Here is an 11,838-nt window from a genome sequence, read left to right as displayed (position 1 = left end):
ATGCAAGTAATTAGGTAGGTTCCTCCCTCTCCCAACTCTTAGTTGTAGAGACATTGACTCTTCATGCTTTGACTTGCCCTGTTTGGTTCCTGAGTTCATATAAGAAGTTGCTTTCATTCATTAGTAACTGGCACTCTACTTATTTTTAATCTACTAGTGGAACCTTGTTGAAGAACACAATCCATTGGACCCCACCTATGTATGAATCAAATAACATTTGGATTTCCTAAAAGTGTTTCTGTTGGGATTTTCCCAATCTTTCCCAATTCTTTTTGAAAAGAAAAGAGAATCATAAGAAATGAAAGAGCTCTCAAGAATTTATTGTGCTAATTTCTTTGCCTTCTGGAAAATCTTATCTGAAATTTTTTCTCTTGTTTTTAAAAAACCTCTGGTAAAGGAAATTCCATGATTCCTGAGTAAGGTATCTAAAATTACTATTTGGAAGTAATTTCTTCTATCCAATCTGAATTTTCTGTGCTGTATTTTGTGGTAGTTCTCTTTTGTTACATCATATGTACAGCTGCCCTAGTAACCCTTCATTTGCTTGAAGATCATTAAGATTAAAAACTGGCCCTTAAATATGTGTGACTTTGGGCAAATCAATCTTTTTCTGAGGTCCTCAATTTCTCTATCTGCAAAATAGTGACTGGATTAGATAAAGTTGTCTTCTTAATTCTAGTGTTTTTCCCCCTGTTGATTATTTACTATTTATTCTGTGTATAGCTCATATGTATGTAGTTGTATAATTTTCAATTTATGGAATAAAGCAAGCATTTCTATAACATATTAAAATATTGCATATGAAACTAAAATCTATATGTACAATTTACTATTCCTTTAAAATATATAATATTATATAATATTAATAAATATAATTATATATGAAAATATAAAGTTGTATAAATTCTTTTTTTCCTTTCTTCTCCCTAGAGATTATTATAATTAGACACAAATTTATATATATGCATATATACACATATATATATGTGAAATCATTCTGTACATATATTTGTAAATTCTTTATTTTTTTTCCCTGAGACAATTGGGGTTAAGTGACTTGCCCAGGGTCACACAGCTAGGAAGTGTCTGATCTAGCATTTGAACTCAGGTCCTCCTGACTTCAGGGCTGGTGCTCTATCCATTGCACCACCTAGCTACCCTGAATCCATTGATTCTAACCTGAGTTTCAATCCCAATTTTACTACTAACAAACACCGGGACAACTCACCTAGAAGGTCTATATATTTCCTTATGTGTAAAATAAGGGAATTGGACTAGATGAACACTTAGGTCCTTCCCAATTCTGAAGTTTGTAATCAAGACTATGATTAAGAGTTTTTAAAAAATTCTGTTCTCCTGAATGTTATAGAATATTATTGTTCTATAAGAAATGATAAACAGGATGATTTCAGAGAGGCCTGGAGAGACTGACATAAACTAGTGCTGAGGTGACTAGAATCAAGAGCATACTGTACACAGCAATAGCAAGATTAGGTGATGATCACCTGGGATGGACTTGGCTCTTTTCAACAATGAAGTGATTCAGGTCAGTTCCAATAAACTTGTCATGGAGAAAATCATCTGCATTCAGAAAGGGGACTTTGGGGACTCCATGTGGATTACAGCATAGTATTTTCATCTTTTTGTTGTTTGCTTTTTTTTCTTTCTCACTTTTTTTTCTTTTTGATCTGATTATTCTTGTGCAGTATGATAAATGTGGGAAAATGTTTAGAAGAATTACACATATTTAATCTATATTGGATTACTTGCTGCCTAGGGGAGGGATGTGGGAGGAAGGAAGAGGAAAATTTGGAACACAAGGTTTTGCAAGAGTGAATGTTGAACACTATCTTTGCATGTATTTTGAAAATAAAAAATATTTTTTAGTTTTGAAAATTTGAAAATAAAAAAGTTATTATTAAAATTTTTTTCTACTCATGCTGAGGATGCAGGAAAATTGAACAGAGATTTATTTGATTTGTAATCTCCTTTGGTGATGTAAGAAACTGCAATCATTCAGGAATACCTAATTCACTTTTTTAGCTTTATTTTGCTATTCTTTTTCATTAAATGTCTTTTTGCTGGCACAGATCTATAATATTGGTGTTTAGAGCTGTGTAAGTGAATACACAAGGGACCCAAACACAACATGAATCTAGAAGGAGAGCTGAGAATGTGGACACAAATACTCCAGAGCTAGCAAGGATTGAGTGAAAGAGAGTGAAAGCTCTCTTAGTCCTTTCACTTAGAGCCTTTATTTGAAGTTATTTCTGACTCTTTTTGTCATTTGACCCCCAAGCCACATGACAGAAAGAAGTGCTGAATGAACATAGACCATCGGTTGCTACAACATATCTCCTGCAATCTTCTCCCTGTACCAGTTGTTAACTAATCTCAGAGTTGGAGGAGCTCATTAAGAAATGGTATTTTCCCCTCTCCATTTCCCATTTTAAACCTGCTTGGTTACTTTGTAGTTCAAGTGCTTACACTTCTTATTGAACAAATTTTGAGTTGAATTTTTGATTCACAGTGTTCTCAATCTTTAATGAGGTATTACTTTGTTTACCTTGAAAGAAGCTCCATTCTTTTCCCCAAATTTATTATTTTCTTCCACCCACCCAGATATCCGGGGACATTTTTTCCATTTATACTACCGTCAAGTTCATAATACTAAGTTCATACTCTGGGATAGGAATCAAGCCAAAACTAATATGGCTTTTGGAAAGGGCATAGCAATGAACCTCCCTATAATTCTGCTTACTATTTCTGCGACTTCCCTAACAAAAGGTCCCTTCACGAGTCACCACTACCTGTAGGTATTAATAACTCCCCCCTTTCCTATTCAAATATTTGCCACATTTGAGGGCAGTAACTGTCATAAATCATTCCTCATCATCCATCCATATACTAGATCACTGTTACAGCATATTTATCTCGGCCTTGGTTTGGGTATATTTTAGGAAATGGAGTAAAGGTGTTGAGATTATAAATCTCACCCTAATTCCTACTCAGAAGAATCTAGACAACAAGAAAATGAGATATTCCTATAATGCTCATTCTTTGCACAAAGAGAGTTTCTGAATGCATTTGCTCAACAATCCAATTCAATTCAATAAACACTTATTAAGCATCTGTTATTTCTGTGGTATTATGCCAGGTGCTGGATACTGCCTTCTTTCTTTAATCTAGTTATATAGAATAATCAAAAGCAAATTTCCTTTTTCATTGTAGTAAAATTAGTGGCAGAGTGGAAGGTTGTTTCTTGGGATAGTATTAGACTCAATAATGGCTAACACTTCAGGGCATATTTTTTTTTTATTACTTTTGTTCCTAGGAAATGTTTTCTGAGGATGATAGCCTTGGATAATTGTAAAACATATATATGATAATCTGGCTGTTCAAAGATATATGCAAGGGTATGACATTTCTGGGGAGTAAAGATATATTAATGTAATTCGTTAAGAAATCGGGTAGACCATGTTATAGAATATTAATATGAGAAAGAGTCATGGATATCAATGATAATATCATTGCTTTTTTGATAAAATATTAGGTTTTTACCTGCTTAGTCATCCTTAACAACATAATAATTATCAATTGATATTGAATTAGCATCTTGCTGTTTAGAAGGAGAAGGTATATAACTTGTCCCCCTCCACAACTCAGCTTTAGCCAGAACAGGTTTTAGGAAAATGGGCCTCAATAAATCATTTCTGGATTAAAAAGGTAGTTTTCTGCCATTAAGCGATTGACTCACCTTGATTTAAATTTGACTTGTCTTTTGAAAAGGGAAGAAACCTTTCCATTGGCCTTTAGGTCTTAAGTTCAAAATATGAATGAAATGATTTTTCCTTCCTTGCCTTGGGAATACAGAGGAGTAGGCAAAAACTATAGGCAATTAATTATATGTGATCTGGGGATTTAAAACATGAAGAGATCTTGTACTCTGTCTCTTAGTCTGTTTCTATCACTATCTCTAATTCTCTGTGTTTTTCCTTAGATAGGAGAGTCAGCAGGAGTATCTAGTTGGGACCCTCCAAGAGATAGTCACAGAGGAACAAGTGGTAGTGTCTCCCTCCTATCTTTCTCTGTCTCTTTTCTCTGTTTACAGTTGGAGAATTTACATGATCTTATGTCAAGGTAGGGCTAACTGGACTCGAGAGCTAATCTAAGTCTATCCTGTTTGTAGGAGTGCTCATGTGCCTTCTGTATTCTGGGTTATTGTTAAGAATTATAATTTCAATTTATAGATGTTGTTTATGATGGATTTGCATGTTTATATAGAGTAGCCATTTCCCTGACAGTCCATATGCCTGCTGCTCCTCATTAAACATTTCTTCCCCAGCACCTCTCAAACGGAATCATCTCTTTATTCACTGGGATTCAGGCTGCCAAATATCTGATTGTCCATTGCTGAAAAGACCTGAAGGTGAGAAAACAGGCCATTGCAAGGAAGACAATTATATCATCTCAGCAAGTTCAGTTGAATAACTAATAAATATTTATTAAGAGACTACTCTTTTATCAGCATTGTGTAAAAGAGGCAAAGCAAGAATAAAATATGGTACCTGCTTTGAAGTTATTTGTACTCTAATTAAGGAGACCAGACTCCCATTCCTGACAATGAAAGAATCAACCAATTCAATCTGATAAACATCATCAAATATCTGTTATATGCAGGGTACTATCCTAGATACTAAGGATACAAAAACATGATGTGAGAGGCAATATGGTTTAGTAGATAATAATAACTAGCATTTATATAGCACTTTTAAAATTTGCAAAATGCCTTATAAATTATATCTCTTCTTAATCTCACAGCAACTGTGTTCTATTGTTATCCTTATTTTATAGATGAGGAAACTGAGTCTGAAAGAGATTAAGTGACTTACTCAGAATCACACTGCTAGTAAGTACCCTAGACAGCATACTACCTAGCTGCTTTAGAATATAAAAAAAGTGTGAGATTTTGCAGGACCAGCTTCAAATCTTGTTTGTGACTCTTATTAGTTCTGTGATGTTGGGTAAATGATTTTACTCCTCTGATCCTCAGTTCCTTCATCTTCAGATTAGAGAACAATAGTGTCTGTAATGCTGATCTAACCAGGTTGTTGTGAGGCTCAAATGAAGTTCTATATATAAAAGCTCTATAAATGCCATTATGACAACAATAAATGTCAGCTATCATCATCATTGCTGCTTCTGTCCTCAGGGCAGATGGAGTTTGTTGTGGAGATGCGAGAGGTATACAAATAGCCCTAATACAAATAAGAAAATGTTAAGTGTCCCAGAGAGGTACAAAATAAATGTTATGATGTTTAACATATATTGGATTACTTGCCATCAAGGGAAGGGGGTGGGAGGAAGGGAGGAAAAAATTTGGAACACAAGGTTTTGCAAGGATCAATGTTGAGAAATTATCCATGTATATGTTTTGAAAATAAAAAAGTAATAAAAAAAGAAAAATTGCAAAAAATGATATATGTACAGTTGGATATATAACAACTATTTTTTTTTAATAAAAGTGACTATAGTGATAAAAAATAAATGTATTGAGAGCAGCATATCCTGGTTTCTATGGCATGGCATCTCTTATCTGGGATGGTTGTGTGTGTGTGTGTGTGTGCTCGAATTTAGCTTGCAAAATTAAACACACAGCTTGTCAGTCTGTTTGCAACACACAATTCCCTTTGCTAGGAAGAAGTATGTCTGAACTTTGGAATAATGCAACAGAGGCAGCCTGGCTCCCTGCAAATGCACACATACCCCACTTGTTTTCATTAACTGCCTTTAAGGGGTCTGCAGCAAGGCTTCCTTCCTTTTCCAAGAGGACCAATGACAGGGTGGAGTAATGTCTTGACCTTCAAGTGAACAAGATTTAGGTGATAGGGGGCTACACAAACTCATCAGCTTTCTCCAGGCATCTGAGTCGAGTGGCAAGACCTAGGGCAGGACCACTGGCAATGGCAGGAATGCAATGGGAGACCTGGTCCTTTTTAAGCTAAGTCCTTTCCCAGATCTCAGTTTGACCGAAGCAATAATCATTCTGTAATTAAAGACTGGGTAAGAATTAAGGAAAAAGATGGCCTAGTTTGCCTTCACAAAAGAATTAGTCTAGGAGGGGAAGACCTTCAGAGTTTTTGGTCCGAACAGAAACAATTGCTATTTATACTCACTCTGAGCCATTAAAACCCAAACAATGACCAAGTTACTGGCCAATCAGTGAGAGCCAGAGGGCTTTGGGTTTAAAGGCATAGTAAAGCAGCTCTATTTGAGTGCAGCAGGGCACAAAAACCTCAAGACACAAGAGGAGAAAACCCAGTTGCCTCAAATCTATCCCTACTGCTGCATCAGGCCCATGAAATTCTTTGTTCCTGAGCTGTTGCACATACTGCACTCTGTGGGCCACCAAATTTTTTTTTAAAAAAGGCCGGTAGAGTCTAAGTGCCTTCCTTGCTGTGCCTTGTTCCAGGTAGATGCTATTAGCAATCAGCTCTGGTGCTTGGCCCAAAGCTGCGTGCCTCTTCCCTTGCACATATCCCTCTATATTAATAGGAAGCCAAGAAAGGCTTTATGGAGGTGGAAGAGGCTTGAGATGAGACCCACAGGCCAAGTAGGTTTTTCAAACAGATGGAGAATCAATGAAGTATAGTGGCTCTTAACCTGAGGCTTGTGAGCTTATATATATATATATATTTTTTTTTTAATTAATACTGTATTTTAATACAATTTGATTCCTTTGTAATTCAATATATTTTACTTTATGCATTTAAAATCATTGTTCTGAGAAGAGTCATAGGTTTCACCAGACTGACACAAAGGGATCCATGAAACAAAAATATATTAAGAACCTGGTGTAGTAGATAAAGCATTGACTTGGACATGACAACAAAACAATGGGCAAATCAATTAACCTCTCAATCTCAGTTTCCTCAACTGAAGAGGAAGACTAATTATACTTGCCACTACCTAACTTAAAACAGTTGTTGTGAGCAAAGCTTGTTGTAAAGCTGAAAAGATGTAAAAATGTGAGTTATTTTAATTCTGGCATTGGGTATGCTGTGAGCAATCTCAAAAGTGGTAGTTCTCAACTATGTGGAATAGAGAGGCTCTAATTTGGAATCTGTCCTGAAAAGATTTCACAACCTTCTTTCTGATCCATCTTAGTTTACAAGGGGGAAAAAAGTAATCTTGGAGAAGACCCCAACTTCATGTTTATTTTCTAAAATGTTAGTTCATAATGTCTCCTATATAGTTTTGAAATAAACAAGTGGTTCCTCATTAACTTGTACGATAAGAGAAGAATTTCCCCCAATTGGAATGTTATTGAATATTTTTTGGCAACTTAAGTCATAGACTGCATACTTAATACTGCAAAGCATCTGGATAAAAATAAGACATTCAATCAATCATCTTAGTGTTTTTTTTTTAAACTTGAATTAGGAACATCTGTATGACTGCTTAAATTATGCTAGTTTTATTCCTAAATGTTTAATGATGCATAGTACTATTTTTAAGTTAAGGAAACTGAGGTAGCGAGATTAATTGATTTGCTTGTAGTGGGAAATATTATGGCAAATGATAGAAACACTTCTTTTTTAAATTATAGTTTTTATTTACCAGATATATGCATGGGTAATTTTACAGCATTGACAATTGTCAAACCTTTTGTTCCACTTTTCCCCCTCCTTTCCCCCCCCCAACATGTCCAAACAGTTGTTTTGCCATACAAAAAGAATAGGATTTTGAGATAATGTACAATTAGCCTGTGAAGGAAATAAAAAAATGCAGGTGGACAAAAATAGAGGGATTGGGAATTCTATGTAGTGGTTCATAATCATTTCCCAGAGTTCTTTTGCTGGGTGTAGCTGGTTCAGTTCATTACTGCTCTATTGGAACTGATTTGGTTCATCTCATTGTTGAAGAGAGCCGCGTACATCAGAACTGATCATCATATAGTATTGTTGTTGAAGTATATGATGATTCCTTGGTCCTGCTCATTTCTTTTTTTTTTTTTTTATATAGACAAAGCCATGGCTTTTAAAAATTTTTATTTAGAATTTTTTTCACAGTATATATGCATGAGTAATTTTTTTATAATATTATCCCTTGTATTCATTTTTCCAAATTATCCCCCCCTCCCTCCATTCCCTCCCCCCGATGGCAGGTAATCCCATACATTTTACATGTGTTACAATAAAACCTAGATACAATATATGTGTGTAAATACCATTTTCTTGTTGCACATTAAGTATTAGCTTCCGAAGGTATAAGTAACCTGGGTAATTAGTAGTGCTAACAATTTGCATTCACTTCCCAGTGTTCCTTCTCTGGGTGTAGTTGTTTCTGTTCATCATTGATCAACTGGAAGTGAGTTGGATCTTCTTTATGTTGAAGATATCCACTTCCATCAGAATACCTCTTCATACAGCATTGAAGTGTACAACGGTCTTCTGGTTCTGTTCATTTCACTCAGCATCAGTTGATGTAAGTCTCTCCAAGCCTCTCTGTATTCATCATTCTGGTCATTTCTTATAGAACAATAATATTCCATAACGTTCATATACCATAATTTACCCAACCATTCTCCAATTGATGGGCATCCATTCAACTTCCAGTTTCTAGCTACAACAAAAAGAGCTGCCACAAACATTTTGGCACATACAGGTCCTGCTCATTTCACTCAGCATCAGTTCATGTAAGTCGATAGAGACACTTCTTATAGATTTAATGAAAACTCTAAAGAAATCAGCAAGGATATGTTGCTTCTTTTTGATGCTTTTTTTCTATACTTGTATTAATTTCATTTTAATTAGGCTCAGTGCTGCAACCATGATTTCCTTAATAAACCTCAGGTTGAAGCATTTCTTATTATGTGGTAGTCTAAAAGTTGCATTCTCTATTAGAATTTTTATATTCCAAAGGTCAGATTTATTTTCCTTTCTTTAACAAGAAATCTTTTGGTTCTGTGCATAGGAAATAGCCTATTGGTACATTGTACCTAGATAATAGTAAACATTTAATAAATGCCTTATAATAATAAATCCTGCCAAAATTGAACAGAAATACAATTTGTGATTTCATTCCTTAAAATAAATAGCCTTTTTCAAATTTAGAGTACTGAAATGTCTAATAAGCAGTAATTATAAAGCTGTCTTTCCTGCATCAGTGATGCTTCAGTACACAAGGTGACAAGTGTTAATCATTAGAATAGACTGTCCACAGAAATACTAATTGCAGAGACAATTGGGGAAGTCTCCTCTGAGGGACAATTTTTTGTTGATCCCTCTAAATGTGTTGACTTCTTTAAATTTGATGACATCTGTCATCTGTTAGTGATTGTGTTTTTGATTTTTATTAGAGAACTGCATTTTCAATTATGTTCTTATCTTTGATTTATTGACCAAGAATTTCCCCCAATCTACATAGTGAAGCTTTCAACAAACATTGCACTTAGTAGATGTGACAATGGTGCCTTCCATTTCATCTTCGTTATGACATGATGTTTCCTATTTAGGCCCCTTATTTCTTCTTCCCCGTTTTCTCACTTTTTGGCCTTTTCAATAATTGATACCATCTTTCCTAAGAAAAAAGGCAAATGAGCTGAAAGAAGATAAGCGTAAATCATTTTGCACATTGAAAGCCCTGGTAAAAATGATTTAGATAGGAAGCAAGGGTTTTGTAATGTTAAATCAAATTGGGATTTCTGTGAATTTTTGGTTATCCACATTTCCCACTAACATGATGTCTAGCAGTCACTTATTCAATTTATTAAGCACCTATTATATGGTGAGTCAAGTACTGTGTGCTAAGGGCTGAGGTTACAAAATAAAGAAAAGACAGACCTTGCTTCCAAGGAGCTCTTGGTATAATTGGGAAGATATATGCAAACAAGCTATATACACAGAAGGCATATACATGATAAATCAGAAATAATAGACAGATGGAAGGTATTAGGATAAAAGAAATTTGGAAAAAGCTTCCTGCAGAAGGAGGAATTTTAATGGGGACTTGAAAGAAATGGGGGAAGTTTTGGGACACAGATATGGAAAGAGAGCATTCTAGATATGGAGAATAGTCACAGAGATAGCCCCATCCTTGGAAACGCATATATACTTCACATGCTTCAATTTATATCCTGGAAGAGGTAAATAGAAGCTTCCTGCAGCTGAAATTAAGGGTCTTGTTTGAAGACCAGTAAGGAGTCCAATGTCACTAAATCCCAAAGTATGTGAAGGATAAAAGGTGTAAGAAGATTGGGAAAGTTCTGAAAGGCTTGAATACCAAATAGAAGGTTTTTAAAAATTTAATCCTGGAGGTGATAGGGAAGCCCTGGAATTTATTGAATAAAGAGGTGATATAGTTGGACCTGTATTTAGGAAAGCTACTTTTGACAGTCTAGTGAAGATTGGTTTGGAGTGAACACATTTATGTACATTGGAGTACCACAGATGAGAGCCAGAAGGACCTTTTAAGATCCTATTCTTTTATTTTGTAGATGAACAAACTTAAATGCAGTCAAATTGAGTGATATATCAAAGATCCCACAGTTAGTAGTGATAGAGTTGGAAATTGAATTTAGTTTGTCTGGCCATAGATGCAGTGTATTTTCTTCTATATTACACCGTCTTCTTGATTGCATTTAATTTGTAGACTCTTTTTTCCCCTTTCCACTCTAAAAATGCTTTGGTAATTATACAGAGCATAAACTGATAGGTATTTCTAGTTGTGTGCTACAAATAAAACATAGTAACAGAAGTTAAGAAACCCCATCTTGAGATTAAGATCATAAAAATATAAGCTATTGCTTTAATGAGAGCTATTGGAAGGCCTGAGCTAGGGAGCTCTCCTGTGTTAGGGAATTATAAATCAGGCTAGGATCTTTCTCTCTCTTTCTCTAGAAATGGATTTATTATGTTCCAATCAACTTCAAATGTTTCATGCTACGTTTGACGATTAGCTGGAAATGCTGCATTAAGATGTACAGTCAGCCAGTGTGAAAAACATTAGGGGGGAAGCTGTAATGATTAAATCTCCTACCTTTGAAGGATAAATGATAGATATGAAGCTTATATTTCAAATATAGACACATTTATTTTCCATCAGATGTTTAAAAGCTAAAAAGTTCACCTCTGTTTATGACATGCCTACAGTTTACCTTTGTAGTCTTTACATCCTTCCCAACAGAGAGTCAAGGGAATTTGGAACTCTTTGATTAATCAGATTGATCTAATTTCTGGGCAATTTAGGACAGGAGATTTATTTTGGACACAAATTACGCTATATGATTGTCTGCATTGGTTAAATAAACAAGGTAGTATAATCAAGCTTAAATGATTTTATTTTGTATACACAGATATTTTGAAAGGCATAATTAAATTAATAATAGTTACTTTGTATTTGCAAAGTTTGCAAAGTGCTTTACATATTTTATTTCACTTAAATCTCACAGCCCTGTGATGCAGGTGCTATTATTATCCCCATTTTGCAGATGCTGAAACTGAGGCTGAATGAGTTTAAGTGATTTGCCCAAGGTCATTCAGTTATTATCATCTCATTATAAAATATGTGCTTGACTCTGAATCCAAATGAAACAGATACTTCAATAGAGATATGACCTCATCAATGTGATGTATATTTAAAATGTACTTACATGTAAAGAGTGACAATATGACAGGGGATAAAGAGTTTGTTTCAAAACTAGGAAAATCTGGTTCAGGTCTTGAATCTGATATTTATTGGCAATATAACTACTGGAAAATCATTTAACCTCCCTAAGCAAGTCTCTAAGACTATAAGTTGAAAAGAAGTTGACCTGCTTTAGTAGTGGGAACTCAT

Source organism: Sminthopsis crassicaudata, chromosome 4 (genome assembly GCF_048593235.1).
Source record: "Sminthopsis crassicaudata isolate SCR6 chromosome 4, ASM4859323v1, whole genome shotgun sequence".
Classification (NCBI taxonomy): Eukaryota; Metazoa; Chordata; class Mammalia; order Dasyuromorphia; family Dasyuridae; genus Sminthopsis; species Sminthopsis crassicaudata.
This window is presented reverse-complemented; position numbering follows the sequence as displayed.